Raw genomic sequence first — 27,358 nt, forward strand, 5'->3', positions numbered from 1 at the left:
AAGAAGTACAAGTTTTAAAACCTTTTTTTAATTTTCAGGGTTTGGACAAACTCCTGCTTTGCCCTATGGCTATGATGGGAGTAGTCTCTACCATCACACAATAAAGGAAACACAGTCCTAGTCAGTCTTGCTCAAATCAAAATGGCCTATACTAACAAAACCGAATGTCTACCCTATTTCTTATACAAAAAGTGTGTAACGGGCAATATGTATGCAAAGCAAAATCAGTGTTCTAACATAAAGGATCAAGATGGCTGAGTCAGCTCTCCTCCCTACTTTGGACGGCACGGAGTAAGGGGGACCCCGTAGACGGGATGACGCACTCTGGCTCAGATTCTCAATACAAAGGCAGTTCAAAATTTGGATAGAGGCACGCCTAGCCTTCCACGTTAAAGTCGCTTATTTCAGCGTTCAAAACGTTATTTCACAGTTCAAGAAAAAGTTCACACCATAAGCACAAATGTTCATAGAAATCCTTATCTTAAAGAAATCACCTTTTAACTTCGCCTTTTGCTGGGGTTAATCTTGACCGGTGTGGATTTCAGGGTTTGTTCACTTTGCTGCTTTATAACAAGATATCACATATTTCATGGAGACTTTTGAATGGGCTACTTCCTTTCGCCGCAACACTCTGCTACTCTCTATCACTGGCTTCACAGTTATCCTTAATTTAAAGTTCACCTCAGGTCTGCCTTCCTTCATGTCTCATCCACACGCAAGCAGCCTTCAATTGTGAGATATACTATTGCAACTTCAATTGTTCCTTAACACACACTGGCCTTTTATGTCGCTCGCCAACTCACCGGCTGTGTGCATTCCTTTCTTGTTTTTGTGGTTTTAATACACAAGTCAAAGTTAATACCACCGGCTAGCTTCGCCTCCCCAACTCCGTCGTTCACCCGGGAGGGTCACTGACGTCCTTGAAAAACGATGCAGACTTCTTGTCTGTGATTTGGCCTTCTCTGTGCATCGTTAACTGCTCTATGGAGGCAACAACCTCTTGCAGCGAATCTCCTTGGTTTCTCTACCCTTTGCTCTTGTCCCTCTGTCGGTCGCTCTGCTCCAGTAGGTTTGCCTTCGCCCTGGCAGTTCTGCTCCTTCTCGTGTTCCAATTTTCTCAGTGTCTCTCTATGTTCCACCTTTTATCTGTGTGTGGAGAGCTAATGGATATCAGATGAATGTGATTAAAGTCAAGTGCTTGACTTTGCATAACCGATTAGCGGGACATGTCCAATGAGATGTAAGGGTTAGCCTCTTTACTGTCAGCCCCCCTCTTCTTCAGCCTAATGTGTGTGTAGAAGGGGGTGAGGGGTTTGGGACATTGGAACATCCTATAAAATAGGATGCAGTATGGGTACGGGTATGGGAAAGGGGGAAATACTGTGTCTCACCATCGGTTGCCTCACCCCCACTCCCGAAGATCCCTCACCCAGGTGATCCTCCCGCACTGGTCAACCCCCAGGGTCTGGATCCAAAGATGATGGCTGTGCCCTGCCCACCCGAGAGAGCGATTCCCAGGGACTAGTAGGTGAGGCACCCTTTGGTTTCTCTCAGTTCCCAAAAACCTTTTTGTGTGAGTTGTTATGATTTAATTGATTGTACAAATGTGTTTCACTTCTAATTACAATACTCTGACTATCTTTTTGGTAGTTTATCGTCTGTGAACGATACACTTGTTTTGCAACATTAAAATTGATATATTATTTTTTAGTACCAATGCCATTTAATTTATTGCAACTAATTAACTGAAATATTTTCAGGGTTTGTGTGTAAAGTGGTTCCTGCATATCTAGTATGTGACTTAGTATCTATTTTCAGTATGTTTGTCAAGGGAGGGGAAGCCAATTCCCCAGTGTACCTTGTTGCAGAGAAATGGGCTGAAGGGTGCTGTATGATCCAGGGTTAAGACCCCCTAACTGAATGAAAAAGCACCAGGTCGAAAATAAATCTCCTCTACGTAGAGGTCCTATGATTCACCAACAAAGGATGGATCCAGCAGAGTCCTCTGTGGAAAACTGCTATTAATAGAGTACTCAAACTTTAACACCTTTATTTGGTATGCATCTGCCTCTTTGAGTCTTCTTGTCTGCGAGTTTGCCAATAGTAAATATCAGTTCCACCATTCTTTTTCAACAATTTTATAGTTTCTATACAGTTTGGTTATCTTCTTGCTTCTGCATTCCTTGGGACAATTTACATTTGCAAATCCTTTAATGATCTTTTCTCTTATACTAGAATGTCAAATGTCGATAGTTCCCAATTCTGATGTTCCTTCTTTTCAGCCTCTATAGAGGAAATCAGTAATTCTAGCTTCAGGAGTTTAGATTCCCATTTAAAGCTCAGTTCGCTGATACTTTGCCAAAGCATCCCATCCATATTTTGCATCCATATCGAGGGTATTCCATTGTGAGTTTGCCACTCTGGATGTATCACTCTTTTTGGGACTCAAGTGTTCTGCTTCGGCTTAGGTATTCCTCAGGGTTCTCAACACTGCTTCATTTCAAATGTTTTCCTAGAATCTGTATCAGCACCTTTTAGGTTCATGTGCTACTCATGGTTCCTAGCATGTTGTGTATTGTTCAGGATTCCTAGCATCTCTTAAGTTCTGAATTTCCACCTCTTATAGGCAAGTGTTCCTTGTGATTCTCAGCACCTCTTCAGATGAAGAGCTCCTCATGGTTGAGCCCTTCTTAAAGTTAAATGCTTCTCCTGATCCTCGGCACCTCTTAGTTTCAAGATACTCTCTGGCCTCTAAACATCCCTCACATTCAGGTCTTTTTCAGGATTTACAGGGCCACATTGGTTGAAGTGCTTCTTTGGTTTTGCAGCACCTGTTAAGACTCAAGTTCTTTCCCGGATTCACATGCTCCTCAGACCAGTAATAAAGCATACTTCCTTGTGGCTCAGTGCTCAACAAACTCTGGGAGGTTTACCTTTTGGGGTACTTTTTTATATTTCTGTAAACTCTCTTCATTCATCCTCTTGCTGGGTACTTTATTCCCTTTTTCCTACATCGCTGATCGGCCTAAAGACAAATTAACAACACTTCTCCACTATGTCTATGATGCGGCATGAGACACAAACAGCACTGACATGCACATAGATGGGGAGCTATGCCCTCCTCAAAGGCCTCCCATTGTCCTCCCTTGTGCCTATGAGAGGTGTGCTGCACGCCTCATCAGCGGTCTACACAGATACAACCACATCACACCAGCCCTCATCGGCCTTCACTGGCTCCCACTGCACATACAAATCACCTTCAAGTCTTACTGCATCTTCTATAAGGCAGACTCCCTCAAGTCACCCAGCTACTTCACGGAGAAACTCAGCATCTCTGGTGGACAGTGCACCACCAGAAGCCAGCACATGTGCAGACTTGAAATTCACTGCTGCAAAAAGGAAAGGACCAGAAAACAAGCCTTCTCTGGCTACGCACCAAGACTATGGAACCTCCTCCCCGTCAACATCCGACTCGCTCCCAGGCTCCTGCAATTCAGAAAAGAACTCGAGACCCACCTCTTCAAGGAGTCTCTCCTCGGCCATCATGTCGCCCCCGCGCCACCTGACTCTAAACCCCGTCCATCCCTCTACTCCCCGCCACTTTGTCCAGCTGTATCCATCTGTATCGTACCACCCGCTGTTTATCTGTTCCGTTACCTCTAAAAAGCGCTCAGTTATGCATCTGTACTATTGTGTACCTTGAAAAAAAGGCGCTCTGTTGCTTCTCAAAGCTAGGTCTGCGCTCAATAAATACCATAAACATAATAAGAGATTTAATTGATGGTGGCTGTTCATTTGTTTAGCCGTTTCAGTAGCTGCTGTGGAGTTCTCAAATGTGCTCAACATTAGTCTCTTTGAGCTTAGTATAGCTTGTTTCTCCATCCCAGACAGGTTGGCCGAAAATAGTGAGGGAGAAATAAAAGATAAGCAATGTTTAACATAAGTTCTTCAAGACACACATCCGGGTCTGCCAAATGTCATTTACAATTGATCTAGAAAGTTTAACATGTTTATTATTTGGAATTTTCAAAAACAGTTCAATTGGTGCTACTGAAAGTCTGTCAGCAATGTTTGTCAATCCTAATTCCTTGAGGCATGCATAATTTGGAGCTGATTGAGGTAAGCCTAGCAAGTGTTTGCAAAAGCAATTTTGGGCCATTTGAAGGGATTTCCCACTGTCGAAGACCCAAACACCAGTGCTATATAGGGACCCTGAAGATACCTTGTCCTCATAGGCTGGCACTATGTATGTAATCAGGTGATGTCTGAATCTGAATGCAAACCTAAAAATACCTCAAATAGCCTGTTAATGATTTTCAAAAGTTTACATAGCGGCCGATATTAACTTTTTGGCCTTGCTCCCCCAGGATATCTGTATGTGCATTAAGGAGTTTCTGAAGCGAATTACGAGTTCTTGCTAATAATACATTGTCATCCACGTAAGCCAAAATGGTTACGGATATCCCAGTAACCCTAGGCATGTCTGCACCACTAGAAGATAAGAGATCATGTAGCCCATTTATAAATAGATTAACTAGGACTGGATCCAGTACACATCCCTGTTGCACTATGCGTGTGATCATTAATGGCTTGGTTGTTTGTCCAGCAAAGGTGAAACTAATAACCACAGACTTGTTTAAACGTAATGGGACTAGGACCTGTAAAAGGCCTGGCGCTATAATCATTGTACTCAAAGAATTCCAGAACCTGACTCGCTTATAGAGTCAAATTCAGTTGCCACAGCCATAAAGGCTACAGACTGACTTTCTTGTTTTATAAACAGATTTGCAGCCAAAAACATAAATTAAGCGACTGGTGCTGTGTGCTTCACTGCAGCTTTTCTGATGTTAGGCAGGCATGTGATGGGGGGGGAGGTAAAGTGTAGTTTAGGAAAGCATCTGAGCCCAGGAGAAGACTCCAGCTATATTGCAAAGCCCTAGGCAACACTTCGTTCCTGTGACCCCTACTACCTTCCTGTAGACACAACCCTCTATGAGCTGACATCAGAAGGCAAATCCTTTGTTACAGCAGCAAGGCCCCTTACAGAATATTTGGAAAGATAGGCCAGTCCACTGCGGAATATTGACTTTATGAGGCCACAATGCTTGCCCACCCCCTCCCCCTTATTTGAATGATCTTTGTAACAATTTTGAAGGAACATCCTTAAGAATCACCTCTAAAGAAGATTTCACTAGAATACTGTTGGGCAGTCTGTCTCCAGCCCTTCGAAGTGGAAGCGAAGATACCGTAACCACTTCATGGCACCATTTGAAGGGGCCTGTTGCTTGGAAAGCCTGTCTGCTGTTGCAACACTGCTACCCAGAACTCTTAACTGCTGAAATGGCAAGGGAAAGAGCACAAGGTTAGCACCTTGACTCAGATACCCTGGACAAGGCCTAGAATCACTCCATGGTCAGAGTAAGCTACCCTGTAAATCAGTTCAAGTGCCTTTGAGGTCTTTCAAGCCGCTGCCATGACCTATGGCAGCTGCTTTTGAAACATTTTTGAACCGCTTCAATCACCTTCGAGCTATACCGACTCACCATCACCTGCCCGTTTACGAGGTTCAAGCTGCTGCTGAACCACATTGCATGGTTTCATCCAATCGAGCAAATTCGCAGCTGGAGTTGAAACTCTGTCCCATGTGCACGATCGAGCCACTGTCGAGCCCTCATTTCATATGCTCAGAGACATATTCTTGCATTTGAACTTTCTACTCAAACTATTTATCTGCATACTTCTGTTCTTCCTACCCATAGTGGCCTTTTTAGACACAAATCTATATTTTCTGTGCATTTCCTTACATGGGAGGTTTGCTAGAGTTTCTAATCGTTTTTCTTGTCCTAGAGTGTGATTAAAGTGTTAATTTTTATAGAACCTTGGTTTGACATTTTACTCATTTTAGTACCACGATACTATTGTTTGAATGCTTTTCTGCTGGCTCACACCCCTCTTGAGTATAGCATGCCCTTTGCCCGTGCTACCTTAAAGAAGCGAAGGTGGTGTACAGTTCTTATGAAAGATCACAGCTGGTTTAGGTTGAGCAAGAGTTAAGAAACCACTACTCATCCCAGTACTCCTGCATAACAGTAGTCATTTAGTGACGCCATCTGCTGTATACAGTGGCCTACAATTAACCATGGGGGTTGTGCCCAACGCACTCCATGACTACCCTATCTATGTAGTCTCAGGGCTTAGTCTCCCTGTTGTGGTGTCTTTCTCACATTTTATTGTAATACTGACTGGGCTCTCGGCTGCTATGGAGTTGTTCCCCTCCTGCAAAGCACCCCAAAGAGGGCCGTTTTAAGAACTTTTGGGACCCGGGGCATGGACACCTTTGGGGGCCTCCCTCCACCGGACCAAAGGAATGAAGATTCCCCCTGCTAATAGCGCAGGGAGCTTTTGATTCTATTAAAGACAAGGAGGCGAGCATTAAGCTTCATCTTCTTTATTCTCTACTCTCCAGCAGTTTCAACAAATATAACTTTGGAAACTTTCAATTTAATTTTTATTTTTTATTTTTTTAAACAAACATCAAATCCCATCAATCCTGTAGTCCCTTAGTCTCTGGTCATGTGACCTAGTCCTTCCTGTTCCTCTGTCCTTCCTCTTCTTTGACTGCTTGAACTTGTCCTTTCTCTTTAACTGCGCACTCAACTGTTGAACTTGTGCTGAACTTCCTGATTTGTACCAGTTCGATCTTCTCACATACAAGCTTTTGAGGCTGTTCTAAGCGACCTGCTCTTATTCGGGCTTTCAGCTGTTCTTTTGCTCATCTCCTAAGTCAATAAGAAACAAAATGGTATACGTTAGGGCGGGAATACACACCCTATTCTGGAAGAAATAGCCATGTTAATTATCAACAGTACTTTAAAACTTGTATTTCGTCATTGCATTCATTGTGTATTCGGGATGGGAATTTAATGCTCGCCTCCTTGTCTTTAATAGAATCAAGAGCTCCCTGCGCTATTAGCAGGGGGAATCTTCATTCTATGTCAAGACGGAGGCGAGCATTAAGCTTGTTCAAAGCTTCTTACTACTACTCCTGCCATTGCATTAATAGGTACCGTAGTAAAACGTTCTGAATGTTGTATCACTAGCCCAGTCTGCGGCTTTCATGATGTCTTGTAATGATGCACCTAGTCCTAGTGCTTTCGAGGCCATCGCTCCTCTGACTGAGTGTGCTCCGAATCTTGTCATGTCTACGCCTGCTAAACTCATAATATTTCGGACCCACCATGCTATGGTGGCTGTTGCTACTCCCCTGTGTGGATTTCTGCGCGCAATTAATAATGGAGTCGTCCCTGCCGGTCTTAGTTCGGCCGTTTTATTTTCGTATTCTTTTATACATGCCGCTACGCACCATTTCGGGAGCTCCTGCATGTACGGTATGTGATGGTACTAGAATCCGTTTTAGTTCTTCTGCTAAGCTGAACGTCACGCCTTCCGGCCCGTATTTTCTCCTATTCACTTCTAAGACTCTCACGTCTGCTACTCTCCTGCATGACACCAAGCATAGTAGCATGGCTAGCTTTTCGGACAGCTGTCATAGAGAGAGATACTTGTTGTCGGGCCAGTCCGCAAATAGTTTCAATACTATTGCTACGTCCCACTGAGATTCATATTTCGGTTGCAATGGTTTCCTGAATCTTATTCCTCTTAGTAGCCAAATTACTGCTACGTTCTCTCCCACCGGTACTCCTTCCACGGGTAGGTGGCCTGCTGATATCGCAGATCTGTATACCCCTATTGTTCTGTATGCTTTGCCGTCCTGGAGGAGTTCCGCTAGGAAATTCAAGATCTCGACTAGAAACGGGATGAATATTTCTCCTTCTGCACCATGTCGACCACTTGTGCCAAGCTGCGTCGTAGCTCCTTCGAGTCGATGGAGCCCATGACTCTGCGATGAGACTAGCAGCTTGTGCCGAAATGCCCGGGAGATTCCAGCGTCTCCTGCTATCCTGCACGCCATCAATGGCAGTGTCCACTTCACTCTCAGAGGGTGATATGACCCAGCTGGGTCAGTGAGGATGTGTTCTCCTTGGGGCAGTATTCTCGGGTAATCTACCAATAGTTCCATGAGTGCTGGGAACCATACTTGGGATTTCCAGATCGGAGCTACCACTATCAGGTCCGCTGTCTCTCTGCATACCTTTGCTAGTACTCTGTTCATCATTATGAATGGGGGAAAAGCGTAAAGCGTGTGCTCTCTCCAATCTTGTAGGAAAGCATCCACTCCGGCTGCCGCTGGGTCCAATCTCCAACTGAAGAACCTCTCTTTCTGAGCGTTCAGCCTGGACGCAAACGGATCTGTGTATATTGGGCCCCAGATCTTTTCCAGCTTCTGAAAAATCATCCGGTCCAGCATCCAGTCGCTGGAGTCTGAGAGATGTCTGCAGTTCCAGTGTATATTGGGCCCCAGATCTTTTCCAGCTTCTGAAAAATCATCCGGTCCAGCATCCAGTCGCTGGAGTCTGAGAGATGTCTGCAGTTCCAGTTCGCTACTACATTCAACAAACCTGGTAAGTATTCGGCTACCACCGAGATCCCTGATTCTAGGCAGGAATGCCAGAAATCCTTGGCTATTTCCAACAGCATTTTGGACCTTGTCCCTCCTAAATGGTTGATGTATTTGACTGCCGAAATGTCCATTTTTAGCAGGATACAGGAGTTCACTTTCCCTTTCGTAAATGCCCTGATCGCAAAGGATCTGGCTAGTAACTCTAGACAGTTTATGTGTAATTGGAGTTCTGATGCGCTCCATCTCCCTCCTGTCTGGAGATCCCCGCACTGGGCTCCCCAGCCTGCTCTGCTGGCATCTGATTCTATTATTAGGTCTGGGCAGTCGCCAAAGATGGCTCTGCCGTTCCAGGCCTCCATGTTCGCTAGCCACCATTCCAACTCTGTCCTGGACTCTTGATCTAAGAGTACCAGTCGGTGGTAGTGTAGGCCTTGCTGAAGATGCCGTATCTTCAGCCTCTGAAGGGCTTGGTAGTGTAATGGCCCTGGGAAGATTGCTTGTATTGATGCCGCTAATAAGCCTACTACTCTCGCTACGGTGCAGAGTGATATGCTTGTTTTGCTGAGACATGCTTTTATTTCTCACTTTATGTCTCTGATCTTTTTGTCTGGGAGTTCCAGTGTTGCCGACCTGGTGTTTACAATAAACCCTAGGAATTCTATCCTCCTCGCCGGAGCCATCTCCGACTTCTCCCAGTTCACTAGGAAACCTAACGAAGTTAAGAGGCGTACTACCCATTCGGTCTGGTAGACTAGAGTCTCACTGCTGTCGGCCATCAGTAGGATGTCGTCTAGATATATAATCATGCAAATTCCTTTTCCTCTGATCGCTGTGGCTACCGGCTTCATCACTTTCGTGAAAGCCCACGGCGCCGAGGAGAGTCCGAAAGGCATCGTTGCGAACTGCCATAACTGCCCGTCCCAGTCGAATGCTAGGAATGGGCGGAAATCCCTCTGTACAGGAATCGTCAGATAGGCGTCTTTCAAGTCTATCCTCACCAGCCAGTCGTTCTGTCTGAGCGTATCTCTGAGCTGGTGGATTCCTTCCATTTTGAAGTGGTTGTAGGCCACCAAGCTGTTCATGTGCTTTAGATTTATCACTGGTCTCACTTTGTCTTTTCGGTGAACCAGGAACATGTTGCTCACAAATCTTGGAGGCGCTATGCATGGTTCTATCGCCTGTTTCTCTGCTAGGTTTCGCAATTCCGAGTCTAGCAGCTCTTTCTCGGTCAGCGTAGTGGCTACGGAGCGTGGCGCTTGGTCCTGAACGGGGGTTTCTGTGAATTCTATACGCATGCCTTTTACTGTTTGAAGGACCCAAGCGTCGCTGGAAAGTGAGCGCCAGTTTTCCCAGAATATCGCTGTCCTCCCCCCTACTGGTGGATATGTAAAGTTTCTCACCTGTGTGGAAGTTTTGTCCTCTTCCCTGTCCTCTACTTCGTCTTCCTCTAGGGAAGCGGCCTCTTGGGGGAAAGAAGGTATCAGGCTGCCTGGATTCCCGGTATTGGTTTCTGTTGTACTGAGGTCTTCTGGTCCTCTGTAGCGACCGGCCCCGCCAAAAACTCTCCCTGGGAAAATGTTCTTCATCGAAGCCTGAGCTCCAGCGAGGTGTAGGTCCCTACGAACCTCCCCATCTCCTTACCAAACGTCTCTCCAAACAATAGGCCCTGCGCTGCCTCGCCGGCTTTGTATGACGACAGGTCTCCTAGTTTCCGGTCTATTTTCAAGAGGAGGCCTCTCCTGCGCTCCAATGAAATCACACAGTTCGCGTTTCCTAGTATACATACGGCCCGTTGGGCCCAGTTCGCTAGCACTCCTGGGTCTACCTCCTCGCCTGTATCTCTGGCTCGTTCGGCGAGGTCCATTATTTTGGCTAGCGGACCTGCCAGGTCGAGGAGTTTTTCTTTGCAGCTTCTCCAGGAGCGGTCTATGCCGTTTCTCGGGTCTCTGTTCGATTTGGAGACGAACGACAACATTTTAGGGTCCAATTCCGGGGCTTCCGCCACTTTGCCCGGCAGGTCTGGTCTCGGACAATCAACCCTCGGTCTTTGTCTGACCTCTTTTTCAGAGCTTTCCTCAATCTCTGCGTTGTGTATCTCGCCACTCTCGGCGATGGCACCTACTCCGAGGATCTCAGATTTCTGATTTCTTCCGGTTGGAACATGTCCGCCGTTTCATCCTCTTCTAGGTGGTGGAGTTTTCGTTGCCTTTTCTTAGGCGGAGGCTGGATTCCCTCACCCCCTTCGTTATCTGCATCCGCTTGAGTGGATGTGGGGGATATCGGCGGTTCCTCGTCTGGGAAGCCTTCTGGGGGTTCCTCCTCTGTACAACCCATATTGTCTTCCCCTGGGTAGGGGGTCCGGAGGCTCGGCACCTGGGAATCTTTCATGAACGCTTCCTTTAGTCTGAGGAACGCGTCCGTTGCCTCTGGGGCTCCTGCACTCGCCCTGTCGGTTGGCACGGGGTCATAAGAGTCTTTGCTCTTCCGGGCCCTGTTACACCCCTTAGGGTCGTTAAACTTTGCCCTTGTGGACGCGCTATCTTCCTGCTTGGTGCGTTCTTCCTTCTGGCTCAGGAATAGTTCTATGGTATCTAGCCTTTCTTGTAAAGGCCGCACTCCTTGTGCCACTGCCTCTGTCAGTGAATCTCCCAGCACTTCTTTGAAGCTATAGGCTAGGTCTTCTTGGTAGACTGCCTCCTGCTCCTCTTCGCTCCACTCGAAGTTCGACATTGTGCTGGCCGGTGCCTGAATCAAGTACCTGTCTAGGTGTAGTGGCGCGTCCACAGATTCACTTTGCTCGAGGCTGCACCTTCTTTATACAATATGTATGTTTGCAGGATATATCTTTCGGATCTGCCTGGTAGTACTCTATAATCGTGCGGCTCCGCTGTCTAAAGCCACGCCCCGTGTAGGAGGTGTTCGCTATTGGCGCATGCGCTGCGCGTGGCCGTTTCTGCTCGGCTCGCGGGAAGTTTCCCACCTGCGTAGAGCTCCGCCCTTCCAAGGGTTGGGGCTGCGAACTTGCGCTCTGCTAGGGGGTACGGCCGGCTCCTGAGGTGTCGTACATTACGACACGGGGCCTCCGAATCCCTTTTAAGCACTAAAACACTAATGGTTGCGCGCTCTACTATACATGTCTATTCTATCATTGTCCATGGTGTACAATTCCAATTACTTTAATGGCATAAAACACGTTTTTTTCAAGCTAATATTACGGAGCTAAGATAAAGAGGTACTTATCTTGTGGAGAGCAGGAAAAGAAGAGGAAGGACAGAGGAACAGGAAGGACTAGGTCACATGGCCAGAGACTAAGGGACTACAGGATTGATGGGATTTGATGTTTGTTTAAAAAAAAAAAAATTCAAATTGAAAGTTTACAAAGTTATATTTGTTGAAACTGCTGGAGAGTAGAGAATAAAGAAGATGAAGCTTAATGCTCGCCTCCGTCTTTGCAGAGAATTAAGGAATACACCCGCCCTGTCACGATCACAACCCACAGCTTGATTTGTTCCTTGCAGAGATAAAAAGAAAGGATGGAAACACCATTTCAGTCTCCTTAACCTCTTAATTCTTGTAGTCAGAATTATAAACAAGTAGCATTTAAAGGGCAACATTAGTAGTCTACAACAAGTGTACTTGTAAGTGTCTAGCATAGGTACAGGAAACATTTTACTAAATAGCAGCCACAAGGAAGGTATATCGGACATAGTTTAACTGCAGGCCACAGATCGTATGAAAATTATGTAAATACACCAGAATAGACAAACGACACTGATTAGCTGCTACACAGATGCAAAAGTGCTCAAGCATGGATACAGGTGAGCAATGTGAAGCAAAGAGAAACCTACACATACCATAGTATAGAGAGTGGATGACGATTTGAAGATACTTGAAAGTTGTCCTCATCCACACCGATTGAGATTAGAAAAGGGACATGGTTTTCATCAGTGTTGCCATTAAGAGCAAATAAACAAGTGGCCCTGGTGTGCAATATATCAACGCTCTCAATTAGTATAGAGTAAGCAACACTGCATATAGCCAGTGAACCATGACACTCCGAATGGTTGACAATTGTTAAAGGTTGAGGGACTGTCAATTTTGACAGGTGAGGCAATACAAGATTAAATGAGATGCCCAGGATCACACATTGGTTAAAAAGTGAAGGGATTTGCAACCTCTCTGCACGGTTTGCACTTTACCACTTTCTTTTCCTAGACTGAGCTAGAATAATCCAGTTTTACAGAACTGATTAGGAAAATATGCAAATCACATCATCAAACATTAACTTTTCCATAGAAGACAGCACAGTACTGTCAGTGATAAAAAGATGTGTCCAGGATGACTGTATCATCTTCTTGCAATGCCAGGATCCAAGCAGGAACGTTTTGTTTCTGCAGTCTGGAATTTGGATACATAATCACCTCTGGGGACTAACACTTTGGGCCTCATCACGAGTTGGGCAGTATCCCGGCGGTATTGGTGCCAGGTTACTGCCCGCGTTAATAGTTACCGTCAACCGGTCCGGCGCTATTAGTGCCGGATCAAGGGTTGGGCTATAACTGTAATTCCCAATGGGGAATTTTTGGTGCGATTGGCACGCGCTAATAGCGAGGCGCTAATTACACCCGAAAATGGGAGCTGGAGGTAAACACGCCAGACCCATGTTTGGGTGGACCCTTAAATGCGGAGGTAATAGCATTACCGCCGCATTTAAGGGCTACCCCCCAACTCGTGATGAGGCTGTTTCTCTTTGGAGTTGCCTGCCTAGCTATTCCAACTCCCCATCTGAACAAACCAATTTCTAGACCGTCACCATATTGATGCTGTGGTAAATTTCTATAGCAACCACTATCTGGTGCAGGCACATTGGTGATGATAACACCTGATGTGCTAAAAATCAAAGTACATATACATGCAGTCTTATCAACTGCATATATTGCAAAGGCTAAGTCAGCCTTGCTTGAATTTGGTACTGTAACATTGCATATTAACGCAAATCTCTGCAATGAGTGCTTAACACATTGAGCTATTCGCTGAACCATCATGACACTCAAATTCATCAATATCCATTTCAACTTTGGCTATTGCACAAGATCAATATAAACCCCACAGAAAGGTGAGCATGCTACAGGTGTTGTGCAGCACAAACTATGTATATAACAGTGAACATAGTAAGCATTACAGGATGAAAAGATCAGAGCAGAATGTACATGTCAACAACAGCAAGCAATATGTTTAGAGCCTCAGCAGCACACCATAAACAATCCTGACATGCGATATTTAATTTTGGTGACTAATGGGGACTGTCTTTTCATCAGGCTGCATTTTGGGGGCCTCCTCCAAGGTGGGGCCCCGGGGCAAGTGCCCCTTTTGACCTCCCAGAAAGACGTCTCTGACCCCAAACTGAATGGAGCTTTTTATATAACAATTTCTGTTTTGCCACAATGCAAAGGTCAATTGACCCTGGTTAGTAAAGTGTCAATCTGATAGCTGTGCTTTATTTGTGGTACAATGCAACTTTGAGTAGATGAGACCTACAATACCAACTGTATCCAGTAAAGTCTCCCTTCTCCAGCATTGGATCTTTCACCCCATTGCATGCCTGACATCGAAGGGGAAGTACCATGGGGTGATCGGGGCTACCTACCACCTCAATCAAAAGCTTGGAGCGCAACAAGGGCTTCTTGGTGAAGACCACGGCCGCCCATACATAAATGAACTGGCCGGCCGAAAATAGCTGTGGCGATGACGTAGCGGAGCGCGCAGGTCAGGAGTGCTGCCTCGCTGGAGTCCAGAGCAGTACGGGGACCATCGCTGACTGGGAGGAGCACAGCAAGCAGTGATCTGGCTCCCCACACCAGGTGAGCCTGCCATTACCAGAAGGCTGCAATGCGACAGGTGGGCATCTGTTGGAAGCGCCACGCCCAAGTCCTTTCAACCGCTTGGACAAGGGAAGCAGGGAGCGTATGCCAGGTGGCGGAGTTGGACGGCGGGGAAATAGGGCTTCAAGAGACACGGCCACAACCGAGGCACGAGAAGGGTGAATGAGGAAGAAGCACTCTGCTGCAAGTAGGGGAAGGCCCAGAGAATGTGAGTACTGGACCACAGCACTACAGCAACTATGGGGAAATGGTCTGATCCTAGTGACCCTTTTGGCTAAAGATCCTAGAGCTGATATCAAGGTTTCCCAGCATCTTCAGCTGCGGAGATGTCGGCCTACAGCATAGAGCTGAGGGATCTGCAGGGCGGGATAGTCTGGGCCACATCTGCAATTTACAGGCTGACCAATGGAACTGGGTCCCGTGTAAGACCGCACAAACATCACCGGTGACTGAAAAGGGGACTCCAGGCGATCTTGATGCCAAGAGGACGGGCGAAAACAACGAGCACCCAGAATAATTCCAAATGGTGAGGGTGAGGTTTCCGAGAGTGACCGCTTGACCAAAAAGGATCTCCAAAAGGGACTCAGACTTTTAAAAATCATTTGACATCCTTCCAGGCACAATTCCAGTTGTTAAGAACTGATATGACTAGAACAGTAACTGAGCTCAAAGGGAGATTGCGCAATTGGGAGAAAGGACTGGTGGCTTGGAACTTGGCTTGCAAGAGATGAATTGAGCGGTCAAGGTGAACAGCAAACTCCTGGAACAGTTCAACAGACTATCCCAAAACATGGAATTGTAAACAGAGAACTACAGAGACCGAGATGCCATACTCCAGATGGCCAGGAGGAAAGGATCTATAACATACAATGGCTCCAGAATTGCCTTTTTCCCCAGACTTCACTAGGGAAGTACAGAAGTCAAGACGGTCCTTTGATCCACTAAAAAAACGCCTCCAGACCCTCAATATAAAATACGGTCTGTTGTTCCCTGCACGACTTAAGATCTACCACAATGGAATGACCGTACAGTTCACAGACCCTAGGGAGGTATGCAATTGGGCGGAAAGGCATTTGGAAGGAGACTGGAGGCAATAAAGAAAGCAGGATAGCAGCAGAAATAGACCACGCCCAGACAGATCACCACCGATACAACCACAACAAGAACCGGAAGAGAAGCCTCACATAGACAATGACTAGATGCATCTAGTTGACCCGACACAGCCTTATAATCAAAACGTGAAATACTGCTGAGGTACTGGTACCCTTACACTTACAGCACAAGATTGAGCTATGATACTTTATTAATGGCTGGCGGGCCAAGGCAGGGAGACCCCCCTCGGCCACTTGAGAGACTGAAGAGTTTTTTTTTTTTTTTTCTCTTAACTGTTGCTAGTCAGTAGCTCAAAAGCTGGACTGAGTAAGGTTACTGAGTGTTTGTTTAATTATTTAGTTTGTTCAGGCGACAGATGCTTCAGATTGGGTTGGAGTGTAGGGTTGGGGGAAGGGAGGTTTTTCAGTTCTACTTTACACGGGTCCAATGATCATGTCGTACACAAATCACATAATACTGATCCTTGACACAGTGCATAAACTCGAGCCACTTAAAAGAAACATCACAGCGGGAAAACAACCCCCATACAGATGGTTATGGCCTCATCAGTGGACAACAATAGACACTTAAAATGCCTTATGTGGAACGTCAATGGCCTGGGAAGCAGTATTAAAAGGCTATTGGTGACACAACTTCTGAATAGGCATACACCTGACACACTGCTTGTTACCGAGACCCACTTAGCGAGCACAACATGCATTCTTTTCAAAAGAACCAATTACCGCACGACGATACATGCAGGATTTTCCATGGGCTCGAGAGGTGTGTTGATCTTAATACATAAAAGACTTCCCTTTGTAGTCTCCGAAGTAGAACAAGACACGGGAGGAAGGTATGTGTAAATAAAAGGCACGCTGTGTAATCAAACTCTTGCAATAATGGCGGTCTACTCACCACTGGCACTCATATCTGCTTTCATAGACGATATTACACCCATATTGACTGCTAACACGGCAGATACCTGGATAATAGGGGGAGACTTCAATGAAGTCATGAATGTAGAAGTAGATTGCACACACTTGAGAGCAAGAGATCCCACAGTGCACACCAGACTAGCTACCTTCACTGCCGCATTGGGGCTAAAAGATGCATGGCGCGATCTGCACCCAGACGCCCGTGAATACTTGTACCACTCAGGAGTGCATTCCTCACTATAGATCATTTCTTCCTACCCGCAACAGATATCCATAAGGCAGCAAATGCAACACTACTCCCCCGTAGTATCTCGGATCACTCTCCACTCCTGATGGATATAGAGACAGAAAGCCCCCGCACCCTCCATCCTGGCACCTCAATAACTATTATTTAGGATTCTCAGATCTGGTAGATCAAATACAAACTGCTACATCCACATACTTTGAGCTAAATACCGGGACGATGGGTAACGCCGGAGTGCTCTGGGAAGCGTATAAACCAGTTCTTCAGGGGCCTAATCCTCGTTTGGACATCAGCACATATAAAAACACACTGAAGAGCCGTGGAAAAACTCTGAACTGGAAGTACAGCGTACCGAAGCACAATATATAGCCACCAAATTACCCGAGGCAAATAAAGCACTGACCCTAGCACAGAAATAAATTACAAAACGCAGCATTGGACTGTGCCAGACAGGCGCACAGGGCAATGAGAGTAAGGCTATATGAAACAGGAGATAAAGTGGGCAAGTTATTGGCATGATTAGAACGCAGAGACGAGGGAAACCACCAGGTTAGAAGCATTACGACTGAGAATGCCGGACAGGTATCAACCGACAAAGATATTGCATAAAGCTTTGCATCCTACTACGTTGAGTTATATAGAGCCCCTACTGCCTCCATAGACGTCACAGTATTAGATGAGATCACTCTCCCCTCCCTAAACACCGACCACAAAATGCTTCTCGAGAGTGATATAACAGAAGAGGTGCTAGTAACAGCCATTTCGTAACTTCAAAACGGGAAAACCCCAGGACCAAACGGCTTTCCGATTGAGGTATGGAAAAAAATTGAAGGCAGTAAGATAGCCCCGCATCTGCTCCACAAGTATCTATATTCGAAAGAGCAGGGAATATTGCCTGCAGGCCTGTGGAAGGCTAGCATAATAGTGAACCTAAGGAAGTCAAGCCACCAGACAACTGTAGTGCCTATAGACTGATTTTCTCTTATCAATAGCGAAACGAAAAATATTAGCGAAAGTATTGGCCAACAGACTTCAAGGAGTAATAATGTCCCTGATCCATCTAGACCAATGTGGCTTTATGCCCAAAAGATCCACCTGGATGAATATCCGTAGACTTCATTTGGCACTCGAAAGAGCACCAGCCCTCCAGGGGTCTCTTGCACTGTTAAACTATCGACTTTGAAAAGGCTTTTGACTCGGACTATTGGGAAGCGTTATGGGAAATAATGAAGCGTATGGGCTTTGGAGAAAAATGTATATGCTGGGTGCAGTTCTTTATCACTCCCCCGAAGTGGAAGTCAGAGTGAATGGGTGGCCATCCCGGGAACATCAAGCTAGGCAAAGGAACACGACAGGGGTTACCCTTGTCAGCAATGCTATTTGCATCGATAATGGAATCTCTAGCGGTAATGCTGAGAGACATGCAGACATGGACGGGCTTCCGCTGGGCTCATAACCAAGAAGATAGTGTCTCCCTGTACGCTGATGACATGCTTAAATGCTTGGATAACCCGGCCCACTCCTGTCCCATAGTAACGCAAATAATGGAGAGATATGGGCAGTTTAGTGGATTGAGGGTAAACTGGAATATGTCCATCCTGTTTCTGATCAAAGGGGCGGGTAATGTTGCCCTGGAAAATTGTCCATATCGAATTGTAACGGAACAGTTCCGATATCTAGGCATACAGATCACAATTAATCTTGAAGACTATAACTAAAAACCTACACCCAATCATGAACAGATTTACAGAAGATGTGCGACACTGGGTTTCACTACCACTGACTTTATAAGGAAGAACAGTGTTGTTTAAGATTCTGGCTCTTCCTCGCTTCGTATATATCCTACAAAATGCCCCACTACACATTCTTACAAATGAGTTCCGCAAAACTGAGCTCAGGAAACTATTATGGGGTGGGGGACATACGTATATAGCTCTGCGCACTCTCCAACGCTCCATATGGGAAGGAAGCATCGCTCTCCCACACCTACAAACGTACTACTGGGCTAGCCAAATGCCGGTAATAAAGAATTACCGCACATCTGAGCTGATATAGCTGCAAGGCAGGGAACAACTCTGCTAGAAAGTCGCTATTACACCATTGGCCTCCCACCTCCTCGCACTATGACAACTCATACAACACTGATCTGGGTGGAAGCGCACAAACACATAGGATGGAATGGGAAACTCATCCTGATACAAACTTTATGGATGAATAAATATCTTCCCGAACTGAGCAAGCTCCCGAAATGGCAGAGTTGGGAATCAGCTGGGATATCAAAGATCCATGATATAATAAGGAAGGTCAGACTCATACCCTTTGAGGATTTATCAACTTGTTTTAACCTCCCCGCATCTGAGCACTACCGCTACTTGCAGTTAAAACATGCTATACAAACACACCTGCCAGATCTCCTCAATATGCCTGAATGTACACCTCTAGAAAGAAATATAGTTCTGGACCGTGTTGATACAAAAACCACCTCAGTCATGTACAGCGCAATTTCTTCCTTTGCTACTCCAGAACTATGTAGTTTAAAAGCTAAGTGGGAAAGAGATGTTGGCCACATAATGCCTGAAGACTGGATCATCGTCCTGATGTATTCCCGGGAAATTGCCATATCGGCAAGGATCAAGCTTATACAACTTAAAGTGTTACACAGAGTGTACTACCCGCGGGTAGCACTCTACCGCTAGGGCAAAGCTACAGATCCCACCTGCTTACGCTGTCATCGGGAGGAGGGTACCTTCTTTCATATCTTGTGGGACTGTCCCCAAATTCAACAATACTGGCAGCGTTGCTGCGATAGGCTGTCTGCGGTCATGGGCTGCGCTATCCCTAAAGATCCTAAACTGTTTCTATTGGGAATTGAGGAGGGTGAAATGACCCGCTTTGAAAAAGTGATGTTTTCAACAGCTACATGCTTAGCTAAAAGGAATGTTGCACAATTATGGGGCTCAGCTGCTGTCCCGCAATATGATCAATGGGTGTCAGACGTGGATGCATGCATAGTGATGGAGCAATGTGTATATGCAGCCAGGGGCTGCCCCGGGGAAGCCCAGAAAATCTGGCATAAGTGGGAACAATGCTAACAATAAGTGAACAGTGTCTCACTAAGGTACTTAAAACGTAACTAAGCTATGGACTGAATGCATAACGTGTTGATTAATATCAAGGCAATGTATCATTGCGACCCATCCCGTGTTGTATGTATGTATTGTATTATGTATTGTTGTTGATAAAACAATAAAAAATGTGTTATAAAAAATAAAGGCATCAAACCTTGTTTCAACAAGTTGCAAATACCTGCCACCAATTCACTATCTGTTAGTCTGAACTGGAAATAGACCTGTTGTATCTTAAGAACTCAATTACAAGTCTATCAGGAATGTACACGACTGTCAGAAAATGTAGCTCGCAATTGCAATCTTTTTTTTTTAAACTTTTATTTTTGGCGGCAAAGGTTACGTGGTACATACATCAAGGCAACAAGCACGAGTAATAAACATTAGGTGGAGCAGTGCATGAGCAGTTGTACAAAATCACAATGATGTCAGACAATAATCATACAAGTTACATATGAGTACGAGTTTATGTTGTAGCAGTGGACACTGAAGGGATGGGGGACGATCCAGAGCCGGGTGTGCCTTCACTACGACAGTTAAGGTACGAATTGAATTCCACCCAGATATTCTTGGGTCGAGAAGTGACGGGGAGCATGGATATAAATTCCTCCTCACAGTTCCGTGCCCAAGTAAGCATATGGAGCCATTTCTGGTGGATCGGGGGGATGGGACTTTTCCAGTTCTGAAGTATGCATTTTTTGGCTATCATGCACCCAATATTAAGAAACTTGGCCAAACGTCTGGTGTCATCCGTTTTCCAGGCTCCAAAGAGGACGGCTAAAGGATCAGGGTCAATCACTGTGTCAGTGATAGCCGTGAGCGTTTCTAGGATGCTTTCCCAGAACCTCAGCAATTTATCACAAGACCAGAACATGTGTAAGTGGTCGGCTGCCGTCGCGCCACAGCGGGGGCAGGGGTGCGCCGTATCACAGGCGAACCTCGAAGTCCTGTGTGGTGTGTAGTAAAGTCTATTTCGAAGTTTGTACTGCATGGCGCGAAAACGGAAATTGAGGGAGACTTTCTGAGTGTCTAGGCACATATCCCCCCAAACCCTATCCGATATTTCTAGGTCTAGTTCGCCAGCCCATTCATCACGTGCCTTGAGAGTGGGAGTAGGGGTAGCCTCCTGTAGGATCTTGTAAAGTGATGAGACTACTCCATGGGCACCTCCAGAATTGGCAATATATGCAATGGCTGAGTTGTCTGGGGGCTCATCGGGGAATGTGGGCCATTTGGTGCAAAACGCAGCTCGCAGTCTGTAGTATTGGAGGGTCTCCAAGGCGGACCCGGTGTGCCCCGGTTTCCAAGTTTGGGGGTCGATGAACCTGCCCTCGGGGTAGAAGTCCGTCAGTGCTTGGTATCCCAGCATCCCCCAGTGTCGGACCAGTGCCGCATCATGAGTGGGTTCCAAGCCGGGAAAGGCCCATACAGGAAGCCACTTGTAGTATGGAGAGGCTTCAGGTGTCTGAAATAGCAAGCGAGCCCAGGCTTGAAGGGTCGTGTTGATTGGGTCAATGGGAGAGTCTGGTGTGTAGTGCCGATGTAGTATGAGGGACATTAGATTGATACAAGCAGCTGCCATTCGTTCCAGTATGATATGGGGACGCACCGGGGTGCCAAGGTACCAGTGGGTGGCATGTTGGGCCTGGGCCGAGGACCAATAAAGTGACAGATCTGGAGCCGTGAATCCCCCTTGTTTATATGGGAGTGCCATGTCCGTCCACTTTTTGCGTACTGCACCAGAGTGCCAGAGAAACTGTGCACATAGTGTGTGCAGTCTAGTAAAATATCGCCTCCCGGGCCTATACGGGTTCGTTGCTAAACGTATATAACAGTTTGGGGAGTAGGATCATTTTTATGAGGGAGAGCCGTCCAGCAGTGGATAGTGGGAGGGCATGCCACTGTAGGAGTTTAGTCTCAGCTATTTGTGATATCGCGGAGTAGTTGTCGGCGATGAGGGTGGATTTGTCTAGCGATATTTGCACACCCAGATATCTTATGCCATTCGGTGACCAGGGGAGGGGGTATTCAGTGGTGGGTTATCGGGTGGACTTAGTGAGTGGGAAGATCTCTGATTTGGAGTAGTTAATAGTGAAACCGGAGTGGGTGCCAATGCGGGTGATGTCCCTTTGTATGGGGTCAAGGTGTGTTGCGGGGTCTCTGATGTATAGTAAAACATCATCCGCATATAAAGATATAATTTCAGCACTGTCTTTCAGTCTTATTCCCTTGCGGGCGGCGTGATGAGCACGGACAAAGTCTGCCATCGGTTCTATTGCTAGGGCAAACAGAATAGGAGAGAAGGGGCATCTCTGTCGGGTGCCCCTGAAGAGTGTGAAAAGGTCAGATGTCAGTGTATTGGTCCTAACCCGTGCCACAGGAGAAGTGTACAGTAATTTGATGAACCTAATCATGTTTGGGCCTATGCCCATGGTCTCCAGCACTAGCCATGTGTATTTCCAGGAGACCATATCAAAGGCCTTCTGGGCATCAAGCGTCACCGCCACAGCCTGTACATCTTGATCAATGCGGGACATCACGTTAAACAGTCTCCTGATATTGTGGGAGGTAGACCTACCGGGCACAAAGCCATCTGGTCTTCATGGACTAAATACGTCATAATGGGCAGGAATCGGTTGGCTATAATTTTTGCAAAAATCTTTGTGTCGAGATTCATAAGGGAGAGGGGTCTATAGGACCCGCATTCATTGTCAGGTTTGCCAGGCTTGAGCAGCACTGTAATGGCCGCTTCGCGCATTGAGAGGGGGAGGATAGAGGCACGGAGCGATTCGTCCCAGACCTCAAGCAGCCTGGGGGCGATTATGGCGACATGCTGTTGGTAGAAATCGGCGGTTAGGCCGTCAGGTCCCGGGGCCTTGCCTTTGGGCAGGTCAGAAATGGCTGTTAAAATTTATCTAGTGTGATTGGGGAGTCCAACTCGTCACGAGTAGCAGAGGAGATCTCTGTGGTGGGGATCTGGTCGAGGAGTTCATGCATATGATGTTCTCTATGTTCAACGGGTTGAGAGTAGAGGGACCTGTAGAACTCAGCAAACGCATCTAGGATTTGTTGGTCGGCCCATTGTGCGTTGCCATGTTTGTCTTTAATAGAGGTGATCTGCGTCCGGCCAGATTCCCATTTTAATAGCGTCGCTAATTTTCTCCCAGGCCTGTCTCCCTCTCCATATTTCCTGGCTGCCTGCGAGCGGGTAAAGTATTGTTTCACTGACGGCGAGCTTGTTGTATGCCTGGAGTTCATCTGCGACCTGAGCAAGTATGGCAGGGTCAGCCCTAGTGGCACATTGTAGTTCCAATTGCTTCAGTTTGGCTTCAGATCGATCCAGTGCGGCTCTGATCGATTTCAACACCCCAGCCTCCCGGGAGATGGACATTCCCCTAATATACACTTTGAAGGCGTCCCACCTGACTGCAGCCGAGGTGTCCGAAAGAGAGTTGTGTTCAAAGAAAGACAGAATGTCAGCAAGTATTTCAGCTCTAAATACAACATCCCTAAGGGCCTCGGATTTGAAACGCCAGGTGGTGAACGTCGGGACAGGTATCCCCAGCCTCGCCGAGAGTGTAATAGGGGCATGATCAGACAGTGTGCGAGGTAAAATCTGGGCTTCCACCACCCACCCATGACTCCTTTTGATACAAGAAATAGGTCTATTCTAGAGGAGCTATCGTGCACTGATGAGTAGTAGGTGTAGTCTCTCCATTGGGGGTGTAGCTTTCTCCAAGCGTCACAGATGTCAAGTGTCATAATGTGGGCTTGCAGTCTGCGTGCAGCACCGGACAAGGAACGGGGAGCAATTCCAGTTCTGTCCAGGACCATGTCGAGGATAAGATTGAAGTCCCCACCCCACAGGATCGGTATGCCCACAAATCCCAGCAGTATGGTGGTGATATTGTCGAAAAATTCGGGGGAATCCACGTTAGGGCAGTAGGTATTAACAAGTAAATATTCTTTGTTAGCCAGAGTGCAGTGCAGTATTACATAACGACCTTCGGGGTCGGTGTAGTTTTTGTGCAGTGTAAACTTAATGGATTTGTGGATCATCGTTAGAACACCCCTGGATTGAGTGGAGTAGGAGGTGAAGAATCTCGCCGGTCCCCATGCAGGGGCCATGGTTCTTGGTATGAGGCCATTGGAGTGGGTCTCCTGTAGGAGCAGTAACTTGCAGTTGTGTCTGTTGTTATACGCTATGATTTTACGGGCCTTGGTGTGGTTGCTTAGCCCACGGACATTCCAGGACATCATGACGGTAGACATTGCAGTAGTAAATATCCTAACATACTGTACACATTTTTAGTGGACAACCCAGACCCGACAGTGGTGTGTGCCCCAACGTTTGAAGTCGAACATGCATTCATGGTCCTTTAATGCTCGCACCATGCAACCTCGTATGCCTTTTTTAGATAACACCCCATTCCCACCCACCTCCCTCACCACTAACACAAAATTAGTAGTGTAAGCGCCAACCCACCCTCCCTGTGCACCGCCGGATCGACCCCAACCTGAGCCAGCTGGTGCAGGAGCCCAACAGGGGCTAACCCATAACAACAGTATAACAAACAGTGCAATCGCAATGGGGTGCGCTATTGCCGTGCGCTAGCACGCTTGGAGCCCGGTGGGATCCTTGAGAAAACCAGCAGTGTTTGCGGTATAAAAATGCATGTCGCTGCATCTATGCCGGGCCTGCGTGTGGAACAGAGGAACGTTACCCTAAACAACAGTAGGAAGTCAACCTGGACAAGATGAGAGGTTCAGTATTATGGTAATGGTAATGGTTATGGTTTTCAAGAGATTAGGTGCAGTGAGTACAGCCAGGGCTACTTAAGAAATGCAAATAGAACAACCAGATACTTGTATAGCCATAAGGACGCCCGGCCATAGGGTGATCAGAAGGAGCAAGTCTCAGATGGAGTTTGGTCATTCTGCATCATGTCCTCAGCGGGTGGATGAGGGAGAATGTGTGCCTCTATGAATTTCACCGCCTCCGAAGGCACCGTAAAGAAGTAAAGTTTGTTGTTGAATGTGAATTTCAAACGTGCAGGGAACAGTATGGCATAAGGAATGTTCCTTTCCCTGAGCAGTTTCTTAACTCCAAGGAATTGGCGACCTTCCTGCTGGACTCCAGTCGAGAAGTCAGGGAAAATACGGATCACCTGCGAGTCCATTCTGAGCTCACCCTTCTCACGTGCGAGGCGGAGGATCTGGTCGCGATCTTTAAAACTCAGGATCTTCGCAATGATGGGTCTTGGAAAGTCCCCAGGCCTGGGACGTGGGGCCAGTGCCCTGTGGGCCCTCTCAATCGTGAAGAAAGGGGACAAAACCGGGTGGCCCAATAGATCCTTCAAGAGGTTCTCGACAGCCAGTTCGAGTCGGCCCTTCAGCGCGTTTTGCGGGACCCCAATAATGCGTATATTATTTCTCCTTGATCTGGATTCGAGGTCATCGCACTTAGCCTTCACTGACTTCATGTCCGTGACAAGGGTGGCCACTGTACTCTGCAGTGTGGCTACGGTGTCTTCGCTGGCACCAATTCTATTTTCAGCCTCAGTGAGTCGCGTCCCCTGTTGATCCAACTTGGCCCTAAGAGATGCCACATTCGCATTGATGTCGTCGAGCTTTTCATGAAATGCAGCGAAGTTTCTGGCCATAGTTTCCATCATGACCGTCAGGTCCGCCTGAGGCCCCTCCGCAGGGAGCGGTGTGTCGGTCTGATCGCATGAAGAATGGGCCGATTCGGATCTCGAGGTGGCTTTTGCAAATTTATCCATAGCCCCAGTCTTGCTGGTATTCCTGGATCTATTGGGCATTATGTGATTTATGACCTGGGGCTATGTAGAGTGAAGGCCAAATGGAGGAACCCACTCTCTTCTGAATGGTGTCGCAGTAACTCAGAGTCATCCGGAGATATCAGGGGAGGCCGTGTCAGGGGAGATGCCTCAATAGGTCACAGGAGAGCGGGCTGGCGTCGCGAGGCCCCAGGGGTGTATAACTTGGGTGAGGGCGCGAGGGCCGCAAGTGGAGCGGAGGGATCACAGGGACGCCCGCGCACGGCAGCCACCCCGGCTCCTCACCTCAAGCAAGCGGTCAATCCAGATGACAGGGTCCCCAGCGATTCCACCCGTCACCCGCGGGTGTCACACGCGTCTGGCGGCACAGCAGTGCACCGCAGAGTTCCCCGGCCGCAGGCCCAGCGGGGGAGATGTCCTCGGAGGACCCGCGGATAAACAGTTTCTCTGCGGGAGGGAGGGAGCCAGGCAGCGGCGCCACAAGAGCGCAGAACGGCAGCCGGCCACAGGAGATCCCAGGCGGTGAAGTTCGATGCGGGATCCACCCACGCATAGCAGGGCAGTGAAGGCGGCCCTCGCTCTCCAGATCAGCCCCAGCCCCCAGGCGACAGTAGGCCAGCGTCCAAGTGAGGGAGGCAGGTAGTAGGATCACGTGAGCCGCAGGCAGCGGCGAGCCCAGCCCAGTCGGCCCACTAGGGGGGGCAGCGCCAACGGACCAACCCAGGCTCAGAAGGACCGGTTCGGGCCGAAATTTTACAGGTAGGTAGCTCCAAGTGTCTGGAAGGCAGGAGCCGGGTTTGAAGATGGGGCAAGGTGTTAAACCGCAGATGGAAGCAGATATAAAGCGGCAGCACACGGAGCTGGAAAGCTAGGCAGCCATTTTGTCGGCTGCTCAACAGCGCCCCCCTCGCAATTGCAATCTTAAATCCAAACATGGATACAAGGCTCACAAAAGGACCTCAACACTGCTTTTTGTCGACTATTAGGAAATGTAGTTTGTGATCACATTCTCAAACCTGAATAGGGCCCTCAAGTTTTTATGGACTGTTTCTCATTCCATACAGTAGCATATAGATCTCAAAATCATTTAAATCTCAATCATTTGCCTTAATGGCCTCATTCAAAATAATCGCATGGCTTTTCCTTCTAAAAATGAATCTTTGTTCCAGTTCATATTTCCTTTTCATGGGCTCTAAAGTCTACACAAAAGTACAAATGAAATATGTTTAGTCATATGTTTTATCAATAAATTACTTATACAGCTCTTTTGCTCAATTATTTTCGCAGCTCGTTCTGTTTTTTCCCGATATATTGCAGTCCAACTTGGCATAATAGTCTATAATTCACCATTTGTGGGTTGCATTTAATTTCCATACTTTAGGCAAACCTCCTTTGTTTTTGTTGTTTCTCTACACATCAAGCAACCATCACATGTCTAACGGCCAGTTAATGTTCTCAACCCTCGCCTCTTCTGAGATGGTTAAGGATTTTCCTTGGGTAGACTGCAACCTATTTGCATGACTCAATGCCATATGTTTGTACTCCTCTTATAGGCAAAGACGGGTTGTGTTGTGAAAAATTACTACAGCCACTATTCAATATCTTCCAATTCTTTTTTTTCAATTACATGGATGTAATGTGATTGTGTAGGTTCTACACAGCCCAATAGTTTATCTTATTCATTCTCTGATGACTGAGATAAAAGGGCTTCTTTGCTGTTTTCCGTATTAATTTAAATTGCTATACAGGTATTTTCAA

At 46.9% G+C, this 27,358-nt stretch overlaps 1 protein-coding gene across 4 annotated transcripts in view; it reads left to right on the forward strand.

Moving 5' to 3' along the window:
* Nucleotides 1-27,358, forward strand: part of ATP8A1 (ATPase phospholipid transporting 8A1) — a 1,730,029-nt gene that overhangs the window by 795,366 nt on the left and 907,305 nt on the right. The window lies entirely within an intron of this gene.

This window comes from Ambystoma mexicanum, chromosome 6q (genome assembly GCF_040938575.1).
Source record: "Ambystoma mexicanum isolate Mex_15411 chromosome 6q, UKY_AmexF1_1, whole genome shotgun sequence".
Lineage (NCBI taxonomy): Eukaryota > Metazoa > Chordata > Amphibia > Caudata > Ambystomatidae > Ambystoma > Ambystoma mexicanum.